Source organism: Monomorium pharaonis, chromosome 8 (genome assembly GCF_013373865.1).
Source record: "Monomorium pharaonis isolate MP-MQ-018 chromosome 8, ASM1337386v2, whole genome shotgun sequence".
Lineage (NCBI taxonomy): Eukaryota > Metazoa > Arthropoda > Insecta > Hymenoptera > Formicidae > Monomorium > Monomorium pharaonis.
In genome coordinates, this window is record NC_050474.1 from 11,489,411 (window position 1) to 11,503,235 (window position 13,825).

Sequence of the window (13,825 nt, forward strand, 5' to 3'; positions counted from 1 at the left end):
AGCGCATATATGTAGGGTCAGCGAATCAACGAGGGCATGGAATTGGTAGTTTTCTCGGAGGACTTTTTTGTCGTGTTTTACCTCTTTTGTCAAAAAGTGCAAAGGCTATAGGTAAAGAAGTTGTTCGTTCTGGGATGAGTGTAGCTCATGATGTAATACAAAGAGATATACCGTTTAAAGAAGCATTTAATACCCGTATAAAAGATTCAGCTGAGAAGTTAAAACGGAAAGCCGAAGAGAAAATCAATATTCTTATAGAGGGATCGGGGTATAAAACATCAAATATAGGACATTTAATTAATGCTCGTGACAACGGTCATATCGTGAAACAACAAAAGAAAAAAAAGGCGACTCACCATAACAGAACAAACACGTTGAAGAAGAAGAAGAAAACAAAGAAGAAAAAGAGCTACACACGGAACAATCAAACTGTTGTTGATATTTTTCAATAATATATTTGACGCTAAATAACAACGAACATGGCCTTTTTACATGCTTATTTATGTGAATGTCTCAAATCAGAATTGGAATTATTCACCGTACTACCCACACAGGCAACAACTGAAAACTCACAATGGATACACTATAAACCGATATCATCGTTAACTGATGATTCACCTATAGAATTTGTTGTACCGGGACAAGGAGAAGAATACGTTGACTTACCACATACAATGTTGCATATGTGCGTTCAAATAAGGCCTACTGTTTACAAAAAAAAACAGAAGTTGTTACAGAAGCTTCAAAATCTTCAGATGTAACTGATAATCTCGTAGGGCCTGTAAATAACCTTATGTACTCGTTATTTAATTAAGTGGATATTTTTTTAATCAAAAACTTGTATCACCCCCAAACAACGCTTATGCTTACCGAGCTTATATAGAAACATTGCTTAATTATGGTCCTGCTGCAAAAAACTCTCATTTAACGAGTGTATTGTGGTATGAAGATACAAGTGGTGCAATGACCGAATTCGATTTAAATCAAGGTTTTGTAAAACGACATTCATTAACAAGTAATAACAAGAAACTTGATCTTATGGGCCATCTACATTGTGTTGTTTTCAATCAAGAAAGATTTCTGATAAACGGCGTAGAAATGCGTTTACGAATAGTACGCTCGAGAGATAGTTTCTGTCTTATGGATAAAACTGAACAAAATTTCGAGGTTCATATACTTGATGCTACTCTACTTGTTAGACGTTTAAAAATTTCACCGGGTATATTATTAGCACATGCTAAAGCTCTTTCGAAAACCACCGCGAAGTATCCTCTTACGCGTGTTGAAGTGAAATCTATATCTATACATAGCGGTATATACGGTGAAACACTCGACAATGTAATATTAGGTCAAATACCAAAACGTTTAATAATTGGCTTTGTTGATAATAAAGCATTCAACGAAAATCGTAAACTTAATCCTTTTAATTTTCATCATTACAAAATTAATTACTTATCTCTTTATGTAGACGGTAAACAAATACCTAGTAAACCGTTACAAACCAGATTTTACGAAAGAAAATTTATATATGGATGCCTATCATACGCTTTTTTCTGGAACAGGTATACATTTTTTAAACGAAGGCAATTCTATTTCTTGTGAGTGTTATCCAAACGGTTATTTTTTTTTTACATTTGATCTTACACCAGATCTTTCAGCAAATGACAATACACATTGGAATTTAATGAAACACGGCAATGTTAGAATTGAAGTGCGTTTCGAAGAAGCGTTAGAACATACGATAAATTGTATTATTTATGCTGAATATGATAATATTTTGGAAATTGACGCCTCAAGACAAGTAATTGTGGATTATGATGGAAAAGTGTGCATGAGAGAGAGAGGGAGAGAGGGAGAGAGGGGGAGAGGGGAGAGAGGAAAGAGAGGGAGAGAGGAGAGAGGGAGAGAGTGAGAGAGGAAGAGAGGGAGAGAGGGAGAGAGGTAGAGAGGTGAGAGAGAGAGAAGAGGAAGAGAGGGAGAGAGGGAGAGAGGGAGAGAGGGAGAGGAGGGAGATATGGATAGAGTGAGAGAGGGCGAGAGTTTGTATATATATGTATAGAGCGTTCAGATGATGAGATAGGGAAGGAAGTTTGAGCCTGCTCTCTTTATCTCTCGTGCTCTCTTTCTTCTCTTCTCTGTTTCTCTCTTTCTCTCGTTCTTTCTCGTGTCCTATACTCTTTCTCTTCTCTTTCTCTCTCTTGTACTTTATTGCCTTTCTCTCTTTCTCCTCTGTTCCGCTTTCCTCTCTATCTCTTCTCTCCTCTCTTTCACTCTTTCTCTCGTTCTCTCTCTCTCTGCTTCGTCTCGCTCTCCTCTGCTCTCTCTTCTCTCTCTCTCTCTCTCCTCTCTCTCTCTCTCTCGCGCTCTCTCTCTCGTCTCTCTCTCTCATCTCTCTTCGATTATATTGTGTTACAAAACATTTCCCTGCACCTTGCGTTACTATTTGGTTCAAAACAAGCACTACAGGAACAGGCACAGCAGTAAAGATCTTATATATTGCATCGTCAGTCTTCGTTAGTTCTTGGTCATATACACTACTACTACTACTACTACAGCTATTAGTAATTCTCTTTTCCTGCTGTTATAATTATAAAATATGGACATCGTTATCGATATACAAGGCTTCAAGGATACTGAAGAATCTTTTTTTCCAAAAGAAGTTGCTGTTGTCTCTGTAAACACCGCCCATTGCGCTCATTGGATCATTGCACAGCCGTATTCTTTTACTGAACTGTCTGCCCGTTCAAAATCTCAAAACAGTGGCTCAGTAAAAATTTCCATGGTATTGAGTGGTTTGAAGGAGACACACCGTATAAAAACTTATGTCGACATTTGAGAGCTGTTACACACCTTACCAACCAAATATTCACTAGAAGCGCTGATAAATCAGCATTTATCCAACGTATTACTAGCAGAAACATTATAAATGTAGAAGAAGAGCAAGAATGTCCATCATTTCACCGTTTACCACAGTTAGAGCAAACTTGTTTCATTCCTAACATAAAAAGTAAGACAAATAATAGGGAATATACACGTGCTTTAAATAATGCGTTACGTATCAGAAAATGGCTTAAAGATTATGGTCTTTTGGATTCTACATCATCGTCACCATTATCGCCACCAGCCCCATCATCTTCTATGACATGGTATAATCGTGATAAGCATCAAAATACTAAAGAAGAAGAAGAAGAAGCAGTAAAAGAAGAAGAAAATAATTCTCCACATAACTTTTGGTGGTTATGAATAGTTTGCAACTGCAAGCAGCTTTACAAAATATTCCTTGTGACACCGCCGGTGTTTACGCGGCGGATGAAATACATACCAACTGTTTGGAGTAAACCTGCAGGAATTATTGCTAATACCGATGATCACACAAAACCCGGAACACACTGGGTCGCTATGTACGTCGGAAGAGACGGCGTCGGCCATTATTTCGACAGCTACGGATTACCACCCGTCATCCCTCAGCATCTCAAACGGCTTAGAAGAAACTGCAAAATCTTATTCTACAACCCTCAACAATTTCAAAGTAATACCTCTGACGTGTGTGGACAATTTTATGTTATGTTTGTGCATCTTATGTGTACTGGTTTTAGTATGCATCGATTTCGTGATATCTTTTCGAACGATTTATCACGAAATGATAATATAGTTCGCAATTATTATAACACGTATATGACACACCTTATATTTCAACAACCTTATATTTCAAACCAACAACCTTATATTTCAAATAAAAATCAATTTATAGGTCGTGGTATGTCTCATTCAGGTTGTGCGTCACGAACACAAAGTTGTTATTCGCGAAAATAATATATCTTATATTAACCACAACTATGTAACCAATAAATATTTAAGATACTATTTTGTATTACTACTGCAACAGAAAAAAATGTATGTCGTAAAATGTAACATGTAATCAATAAATAAATAAATTATTTGATTATTTAAAAAACAAAAAATGCTTTATTTCTTAAAAACCTTTCTTTAAGCTTTATGTTAAGGATGTGCTTATTGTTATTAGAATAAATAAATAAGTATTTATCAAAAATTTGTACCAATAAAGTATTTAAAAAGGGAAGAGAGAAAGAGAGAGAGAGAGAAAGAGAGAGAGAGAGAGAGAGAGAGAGAGAGAGAGAGAGAGAGATTTCATAAATGTAGCATTTGTACCACTATAAAGCGAGAGAGAGAGAGAGAGAGAGAGAGAGAGAGAGAGAGAGAGAGAGAGATTTCATAAATGTAGCAGATTTCATAAATGTAGCATTTGTACCACTATGGGTAGCCGCCTGTGACACTGGAGCCGTTGTAGAAAGGTGGGGGACGGCGCCAGTGACGTCACAGGCGGCTCCCCATAGTGGTACATACCTACTTACCTTGTCTGATAGACAAATCTTTGTAAGACCTATAGCGGTAAAATTTTTTTCGGTAATCGAGTTCTGGTAGCCGCCTGAAGAATTCTATCGATGATTATTAGCACTCAAAGCTGTAAACTGCGTAATAAAAAATTTTTTTAGTTGAAGATACAAATTCGAAAATTTTCTAAGTCCCGTCAAAATGGAAATATTTCTCGATAACCGACAGTTCCATTGAAAATTTTGGTAGTCTTTCAAAGAATTTTATCGATAATTATTAGCATTAGAAGCATTTGTCAATTTTTAATAACAAGGAGTCAACTTCACGCATTCTCCGTCACTGACTTTCTCTTGTACCTCCGCGCTTATAGACTTATTACAATGATGAATTAAGGCGAAACTATTTACCGTATTGAAAAATAGTATTAGACATTTCTTCTTAGATTTTCATTCTCTATTGCATGGTGCTAAGCAAATCCGATGCTTTTGTAACACCCTGTGTATATATATATATATATATATATATATATATATATACCCAGCTAGCCAGGCCTGTTAAAATCACATATCGTGAAAGCTTTACAGCAAGGATTGTTTCAATTCTGACAACAATTTTATGACAAGTAATTGTCTGTTGCTTTGTTTTCTAAAAGTTTCGAGCAAATTTACGGCAAAAGTTTTCATCACACGATGCTGCAAATAACAGAGAAAGACTTGTACATAAATATTACGTATAGAAATTACAAGATTTGTTCCGACACGATAAAATGCAAAATTTAAGCAAATAACAGAGCAAACCTTGCTACACGACATGACAATAAATTTATGACAGAAACAGGAAATCTTGTTAAGCACAGAATAACGGCAAATTAGTAGCAAGAACAAAATAAAACTTGCCGAGCATACTTTTGCAACAAAATTGCGACAAGGTGTGTCCGTAAACAGCTTAGTTTTTGTTGGCAAGGCTTGTCGCAAATAGTATGACGCACATTTTATACAAATAACAGGGTTGCATTATCGGGTTTTAAACTTTATTTCTGACTTTACTATCTATCTCGAGATGGCGCATTTCTTGTGAAAAAGATTTACCTACTGGATTAATAAAAGGGGCTCGTCGAGAACAAAGAACCAAGTACGATTGCACCATTCACATTTAATATTGGACTAATCAGTCTAATATTTCAGTCTAATAATCATTTTTGTTGATCTAAATTTCGACAATATTTGTCCTATTTTTGCCACAAATTTGCTATCATATTGTGCATAGCAAGGTTTGCCTTGTTTTTGCCACAAATTTGCTATCATGCTATGTACAGCAAGGTTTACTCTATTCTTGCCACAAATTTGCTATCATATTGTGTACAGCAAGGTTTGCCTTGTTCTTGCTGCAAATTTGTTGTTATACTTTACTAGTAAATTTTACCCTGTTATTTGCATAAAATATGCGTCATACTATTTACAACAAGCCTTGCCAACAAAAGCTAAGCTTAATGCGGACACACCTTGTCGTAATTTTGTTGCAAAGGTTTGCTCGAGTTTGCGGCAAACTTCGCGCAAAGTTTGCGTTATTTTGCTAGTTGGGTATATATTGTGACGTGACAGCCGCAGGCTGCTGTCCGTCACAAGGGCCTTAGTGGCCCTTACGCGTTAACATCACGCGGGTCCTGTGTCCTCCCGCTCGGGGACGGATGCAAAAGCGTGTTGTCTCGTGTTTTTGTGTATGTGACGTTCCATGTACTAATCGTTAAGATTTTTGCGAGCGCTGCATCGCGAGTGCGGCGGAAATCGGTGGCCACAGCGATCGATCTTGTAATTTTTTGGCGTCTCGTCTCGATGGAGAACATTCCTGGAGGTCACCATGTGAGCGGACACCAAGGGAATAACGGAGACCCTTTTCGAGCGGGGGTCTGCAGGTAATACCGCCCTTATCTTGCCTACAATTCGTGTCGTTCGAGAATTCCGATACTGCCGCCAAATCACGCTTTCAGGATCCAGCGAAGGCGCGCGAGGCCGATGTTCCGACGGGCTGTGGACGTTGTATTGTCTTGTGCAATCCAGATCCCGAGCTGAGATACCATGTAAGAGGACGCAGGAGCTGGAAACCTCCCGATCCGGACGAGGCCGAGACGAAGGAGCCGGCTTGGTGAGACGAGCGTCGTAAATTGTAAAGCCACCGATTTCGCGATTGGGCGACTCACGAAGGAGTTACGGATTTATTACGATCTTGTGGTCATTAGATTAGAGTCGCGAGTTTATTAGTGTATCGTTGCTTCGCCCGATCGCGCCCGCCCGCGTGAGTTCGTTCCGTGCTGTTCGTTTCGTGTTCAGGGGGTCTATTATGGTTCTTAGGTGAGTTCACTGACTTTTTACATTTCCAGCACTCTCTCCACTGATTGGTGTATACTTTTAGAACTAACAATATACACCAATCACTGTAGCTCACTTTTCACATTTTTACAGTAGGTGATCTCACCTAAGAACTGTAATAGACCCCCTGATTATGTTGCGTGAGCGTCCCGATCCGCAGCCGAGTCAATTGTGATTTCGTCCTACAGTTGTGTCGCGAGTTATTAAGCGCGCTGTGAATTGTCGCGCATGTATGATTTATTGTTAGAAGAATTTGGTTTAATCTATTGCATCGATATTGCGAATCGTTGTTAATTGCGCTCTCGTCTGATTTCATATTCTTGTCTTGTACTACTTCATTGGCGAGCTCAGAATAATTATCGCGCATATTATTCGCGGATCTTGTAACGTGCGGAGGAGCACAAACCCGCCGCGTGTCGCGTGGACTCGGAGCTACTGTTCGTCCCGATCGCCCTTGGCGACACTGTTATTCCATCGGGAGTTTGGCGTCCACTAACGGCGCCGGATAAAAAACGTAGACCCGTCGGAGAATTCCCGCGTACGTCAAATCATCCGTTCATTGATTATCCCGTATTCGCGACATGTAATGTCAAGCGATCGTCAGCTTGTAACGCGCGCAGGTCACCATTGCCGCCCCATAGAGCCGTCTAATCCTGTATTACTTACTGTTAAATATATTTGTTAATTTTATTGTTAAATTTATGTTGCTTCAATAATTTTCTCGCCTTTTCGATTCCATCCACCCGCGCCGAACCTCCCCCTCTGCCATTTTAGGGCTGAGCAGCTGGATATCGGAGCCGCTAACGCCCCAGTTGCCTAACGAGTGCCCGTCTTTTCTGCGATCTTATTAACGTAACGACAATTTATGATTTGGTGTAAACAGAGTGGTACGCTTAACGTACCTGGCGCCCAATCGAATATTTTTGGTGTCGGAAGCCTTACGAGAATGGTCGCCCCGACACCCGGGCGGCTGAGGGCCGCGACCAGGGACGAAGCGAAGTTGGTCGTCGCTCGCGACGATTACAATATATATATGTATATATATATTGTACATATATTGTATACATGGGAAAAAGAATATTATAATATAAAATAAACCCAACAGGTTTCCAAAAGTTAACAACACTTCTTTTATATTCGATTGGGGTTTCATCATTTACACATATCATTTCCTTTACTTAATATGTTTTTTCGTCTTCATTTCCTTTTTCCTTTACCAAATCTGCTTTTGTAGGCCTATTCTCTAACTCTTAACGACAATGTCGATATCGTTATATTGTCGTTGCGCAGCTTTTTTACCATATAAAATATCTGCGTAACGATACCCCTAGCTAGTAATATTGTCGTTAAAAAGTTAGAGAATAGGCCTACAGGCTTCCGGTATATAGTTTTTGACCGTCTGCCATTCACATTGAACTTTCGTATTTTGATTCATAATAGTACATATATTCATGTCTGTTATCTAGCGATTGATAACGGGCATAATAATGCAAATATATCGAGAGGTTTTTAATTATTTTTGAAAAATAGTTTGTCGAAACATAACTCCAGTATATACCGTTGAATTCATAAAAAAAATAACCTTTTATTTGGTGATAAAAAAATTTTAAAATTTCAAAAAAATTTATTGAATAGTGGGGGTATTTTGAAAAATCAAAGCATCAAAAAAAAATTTTTTGTTACTGTTTTGTAATACTTTTAAAGCCCTTCAACTTTTATTTTAACAATTTTTTTTTTATCTTGTTTAGTTCCGGAGATATTCGGAGACTTTAGCTTTGAACATCAGTTTATACACATAAGTAGTATATAACATAAATATTAATTATAGGCTTAAATGAAAATAAACTAATAAAATTAAGATAATGTAATGTCAGAAGAGAAATTTAAAGTATTATTGTAAATAAGTTACACAAATATACATAAAAAACTTTTATCGTCAAACGCAAATAATTAAAAATACGTATTTAGATGTTTAAAATTAAAATATATTTAATAAAAAAACATTTTAATAAAACAACATTTTAACATAAAATTTTTAATAGAGTATAAAATATATAATAAATAATAATAGTTGAACATTATTCTTCAACATAACCTAACAAAAACTATTATTTTTCAATATTTATTGTAAAATAATAGTTCTTGTCAACCCCAAACAGCACAATGATGTACTGAGAATGTTCGAAGAATATCACAAAAGTATATTACTGATATTCTTAGAATATTTGAGATACGTACTGTGATATTCTCAATATATACTGAGTATAACCTAATATTCGCCTTTTACGTTTACTCAGTCTATACTCAAAATATTTTGCAGTATGTAGTGAGAATATCACGCAGAATATACTGAAAATATCACGGTGTATGTACTGATAATATCCCGCAGTATGTATTGAGAATATTATGGTGTATGTACTGAAAATATTGTACAGTATGCACACATTACTCATATTTATACTCTGAGAAAAGTTGTTTTGACAAAATTTTTTAACTTAATTAAATTTCTTTAATTTAATTATTTATGTATTTCAGTCACTGTTCAAGAATCATTTTACTATCTACTACTTTCGTCGCCGATCAGATGGCAGCATCTGCCGGACACGGTCGGGCGAGACTAACCGAGATTGGCGCGCATCGCGCAAGCGCATGCCCATCTCAGCTGGCGACGGCGCTGCTTCACGTTCGTTTCCGGCTAGAGTTCTCTATGGCTACCGTGCGAATCGTACGCGTGAAATAGTGTGCATTAGTGTTTCATTAGTTCTTCTTATCTCGTGGACATTCCGAGCGCTCTCAATTGTACTCAGATTAAGGATCAACTCATTTGTCAGACGCATTCAAGAATTTCTATTCACCGCGTGCTGCGCCACGCGGTCTGCACGGCTCAAGGGCATCATCATGAGTGGCCTTCACTTGGACACAGTACAATTGGACACAGTGCAAATGGACACGGTGCAAATGGACACGGTGCAAATGGACACAAAGTAATGTACACGTTTTAAATGGACACGGTTCATTTCGACACAGGAATTTTAGACACAGTAATTTTGTACACAGGAAAAATATATTTTGGACAAATTACAATTTGGACATAATAAAAATGTACACCGTGCAATTGGACACGTAAAATTTGTACATCGCAAAGTTGTATACCGCAAATTGTACACCGCAAACTTGTACACCACAAAGTTTTGCGTGAAAAGTCGCAAACCCATGTGGTGTAGAGAATGGTTTGCGCGCGCGCGCGCGCGCGGGGTTCAAGGTAGGCCTTCGGCCCCCCTTCCGCACCCACCCCGTCGAAGTCGCCAACCCATGTTGTACATTGCAAACAAAGTAAAGTTTATATGTATTAACAGATTTCCAATACAATATACAAAAGTCCAACCCTCCCCCCTCTGCAAACGCAGACAATACGCATTTTTCAATTAAACTTGCGCCGTTCAATCACGGTGACAGGTGACATCCGTAATATTATCTCGGAAAAACACATAGACATCCTATTATTACAACAGCCATACACTAAAAATCAAGGTAAAAACTATACCCACTGTAATTTAGGCATTGGGACGAAAATAGCAGCCATTTGCACACAAAGTCCTTGCACACATCCAATGGTCGCAATAAGTAATCCCAAAATACAACTTCTATTCATCCCACAACTTAGTACAACGCACTGCGCTTGCACAGAAAATAAAACCAATGCATCGTTCTATGTAGCTTCATGCTACTTCCAATACAGGGACGAAGTTGGCAAACATCTCGCATACCTCGAAAAGGTGCTACAATCTCTGAGAGGCCACAAAATCCTGCTGGCGATAGATACCAATGCCTATTCTTTATCCTGGGGATCCCTAGAGACAGATGATAGAGGTGTAGAAGTAGAGTCGATTATAAGGGCACATAACGTGATGATAGCGAATGATATTAGTCAGGGACTAACGTTTAAAACGGTAAACGGTTCTTCATATATAGATGTAACATTAGCAACGCCATCAATGTTCCCGACCATTGGGGCTTGGAACATAAGGCAAGAATGGTGCGCTAACGATCATCAGGCAATAGCGATCGACATTAATCTAGGACCGCCCATAGGATGCGAACAGCGCAAACAGATTAATAGGTTTAACCCACGTAAGACCGACTGGGAACTATTCTCAGAACGCCTAACAGAGTTAGCGCAAGAACTAGAAGTAATAGAGCTAAACTTAACAATTAGGGTAGAGAAAATGGTCAAAACGCTGTCAACGATTATCACTGAAGCGTGCGAAAGGTCCATGCCTAAGAAACAACTGTATAGGAAATCAAATCCGTGGTCGGATTAACTAACCAGGAAGAAAAAGAAGTCTGCAGACAAAGAAAAAAGCTTCAGCGAAAAAAGTGTAAGGACAAACAAGCCCTGCTGACATACCGAGCACTAATACGAGAACATAACAAAGAGATTAAGAAATCCAAAAGAAACAGCTGGTAAAACTTCGTAACAACACTAGGAAACAAAGAACCTTGGTGGTTTATATATCGCCAGCAAACGGACAAACTGGAAATGGAGAAAGTCCTTAGCTCACTAAAGAAAGGAGAAAACTATACAATGACAACTGAGGAAACGGCAAAACATCTGCTTGATACACATATCCCAGAGGATATAATAAGTGAAGATACTCCTGAGCAGAGCCTAATTAAAGAAAGAGCAAACACACCGCCAACGGCCAATACTCCAAACTTAATGGAGAAAGAAGTGGCTATAGCAGCCAAAACATTTAAGAATGACAAAGCTGGCCCAGATCTGATCAAAACCAGAGTGATTAAAATGGTAGTCAAGCTAATCCCCAAGCAACTTACGAGTTGTTAAACGGCTGCCTACAGTGGGATGTTTTCCCAGCAACATGGAAAGTCTCAGAGATAGTCTCAGAGCTCTTCTCAAGAGCGAAGACAAAGATGCTTCAGACCCAAGATCTTACAGACCAATTTGCCTTCTATCCACAATAGGAAAATTATTCAAGAAACTTATAAAGCAACGCCTCATGGAAACATCCTTAGCCACTAATATATTAGACCGACAATTCGGCTTCATGTCGGGAAGATTAACAGACGACGCGATAGTTGAACTACGAAAAGTAGTTGCCACCTCTGGGGAGATACACTGTAGCATTATTGTACGACATCACAGGAGTCTTGGACAACGTATGGTGGCCCCTGGTTCTCGCGGGCCTAAAAGAATACGGCTGCCCCGCGAACCTGTACACAGTGTTCCAAGACTGCTTTAACAATAGGGAAATAGGGATAAAAATGCAAAATACACGTATCACTAGGCGGGTTACAAGGGGGTGCCCACAAGGCTCCGTACTTGGCCCGCTCTGTTGGAACATAATGTTCAACAAACTACTAAACATACTTAGGTCGGTATTCATAGTCGGATCTTATATTTAAGATCATCTTAAGTACTGTCTTAAGATGCCATCAGCCAATCACAGAGCCGTATTAGCATCTTAAGACATTGCTTGAGACGATTTTTAAATAAGATTTGACTATGAATACCGGCCTAAGTTTATCGTAGTCAACCATGCTAGTGGTGCTAGGCTGTATGTTTGGTTGTATGTTTGGTATAAGAAAACTGAGATAAGTACTCTAAATGTAAAATTGCTAAGATTTTTATTATAAATTTGCATTTATTGTCAAATTTATAATAAAATTGTCGTTATACTCCATATTGTTTCCGGTAAATTATTGTCGCCAGCGCCACCATTTGGTACTACATTTTTGACAGATTTTCGCCTCACTTTTGGAGGCGAAATCAGGCTTAGTTCGGTCTCCTGGTTCTAGTCTTCATAGCCCTACTAATTCAATTAACTATTCTCCCGGATTGGTCGAGCCGATGCCTACGACGCGCGGCTACTTTGAATGGATAAGCACTGCATGCTGCACCGCGTTTTTGTTTTACCAGCATCAAATTGATAAAACTTATTTCTTGTGCGATAACTGCTATCTTCAAGCTCCCCCCGAGACCCATCTGCTTTACACATACAAGCTGCACCATTACATACATATCGGGTTCGGTGATTACCAAGAATACTGCGCAGTTTGTAATGTATTATTAGCCATTCGCAGTATCTTACGCGAGTGTCGCGCCTGTATCAGTATATTTGAGGAATTCTTGCGTTACCTTGAACGGAGCGACGACCTTCCAACTGATTTGGTCGAAGTCACTATCGTCGCGATCTCAGAAGATCCGGTGTGTTAATTTTGTAAAGTTGTCCAATTTCATGAGTCATAACCACATCAGAGTGCAGGGCAATAGCCGCAATTTCATAATTGGTCGCGTGCTCGTCCTGCACGTAACATTAGTAATAGCACAGGGAACAACTTCGTCGCATACGCGAACGGGAGTGGTTTACTTGGACACAATACAATTGGACACAATTCAAAAGGACACGGTGCAAATAAACACAAAAAAATGTACACATTTCAAATGGACACGGTTCATTTCGATACAGGAATTTTGGATACAATAATTTTATACAGGAAAAATAAATTCTGGACAAATTACAATTTGGACACGATAAAAATGTACGCCGTGCAATTGGACACGTTAAATTTGTACACCGCAAAGTTGTATACCGCAAATTTATACACCGCAAAATTGTACATCGCAAACTTGTACACCGCAAAGTTGTACACCGCAAAGTTGTACACCGTGTATATTGTAATGGAAATCTGCTAATATGTATATATAAACTTTACTTTGTTTGCAATGTACAACATGGGTTAGCGACTTCGACTTGGTGGGTGCGGGAGGGGGGTCAAAGGCCCCCATCCTCGTGTGTGTGTGTGTGTGTGTGTGTGTGTGTGTGTGTGTGTGTGTGTGTGTGTGTGTGTGTGTTTGTGCGCGCGCGCAAACCATTTTCTGCACCACATGGGTTTTTGACTTTTCACGCAAAACTTTGTGGTGTAGAACTTTGTGGTGTAGAACTTTGCGGTGTAGAACTTTGCGGTGTACAACTTTGCGGTGTACAAGTTTGGGAGAGGTTCAATGACGCACAGTACAACTGGACACATTGCAATTGCCCACCGTGCTATTAGACACGAAACATTGCGCACCGTTCAATTGCGCA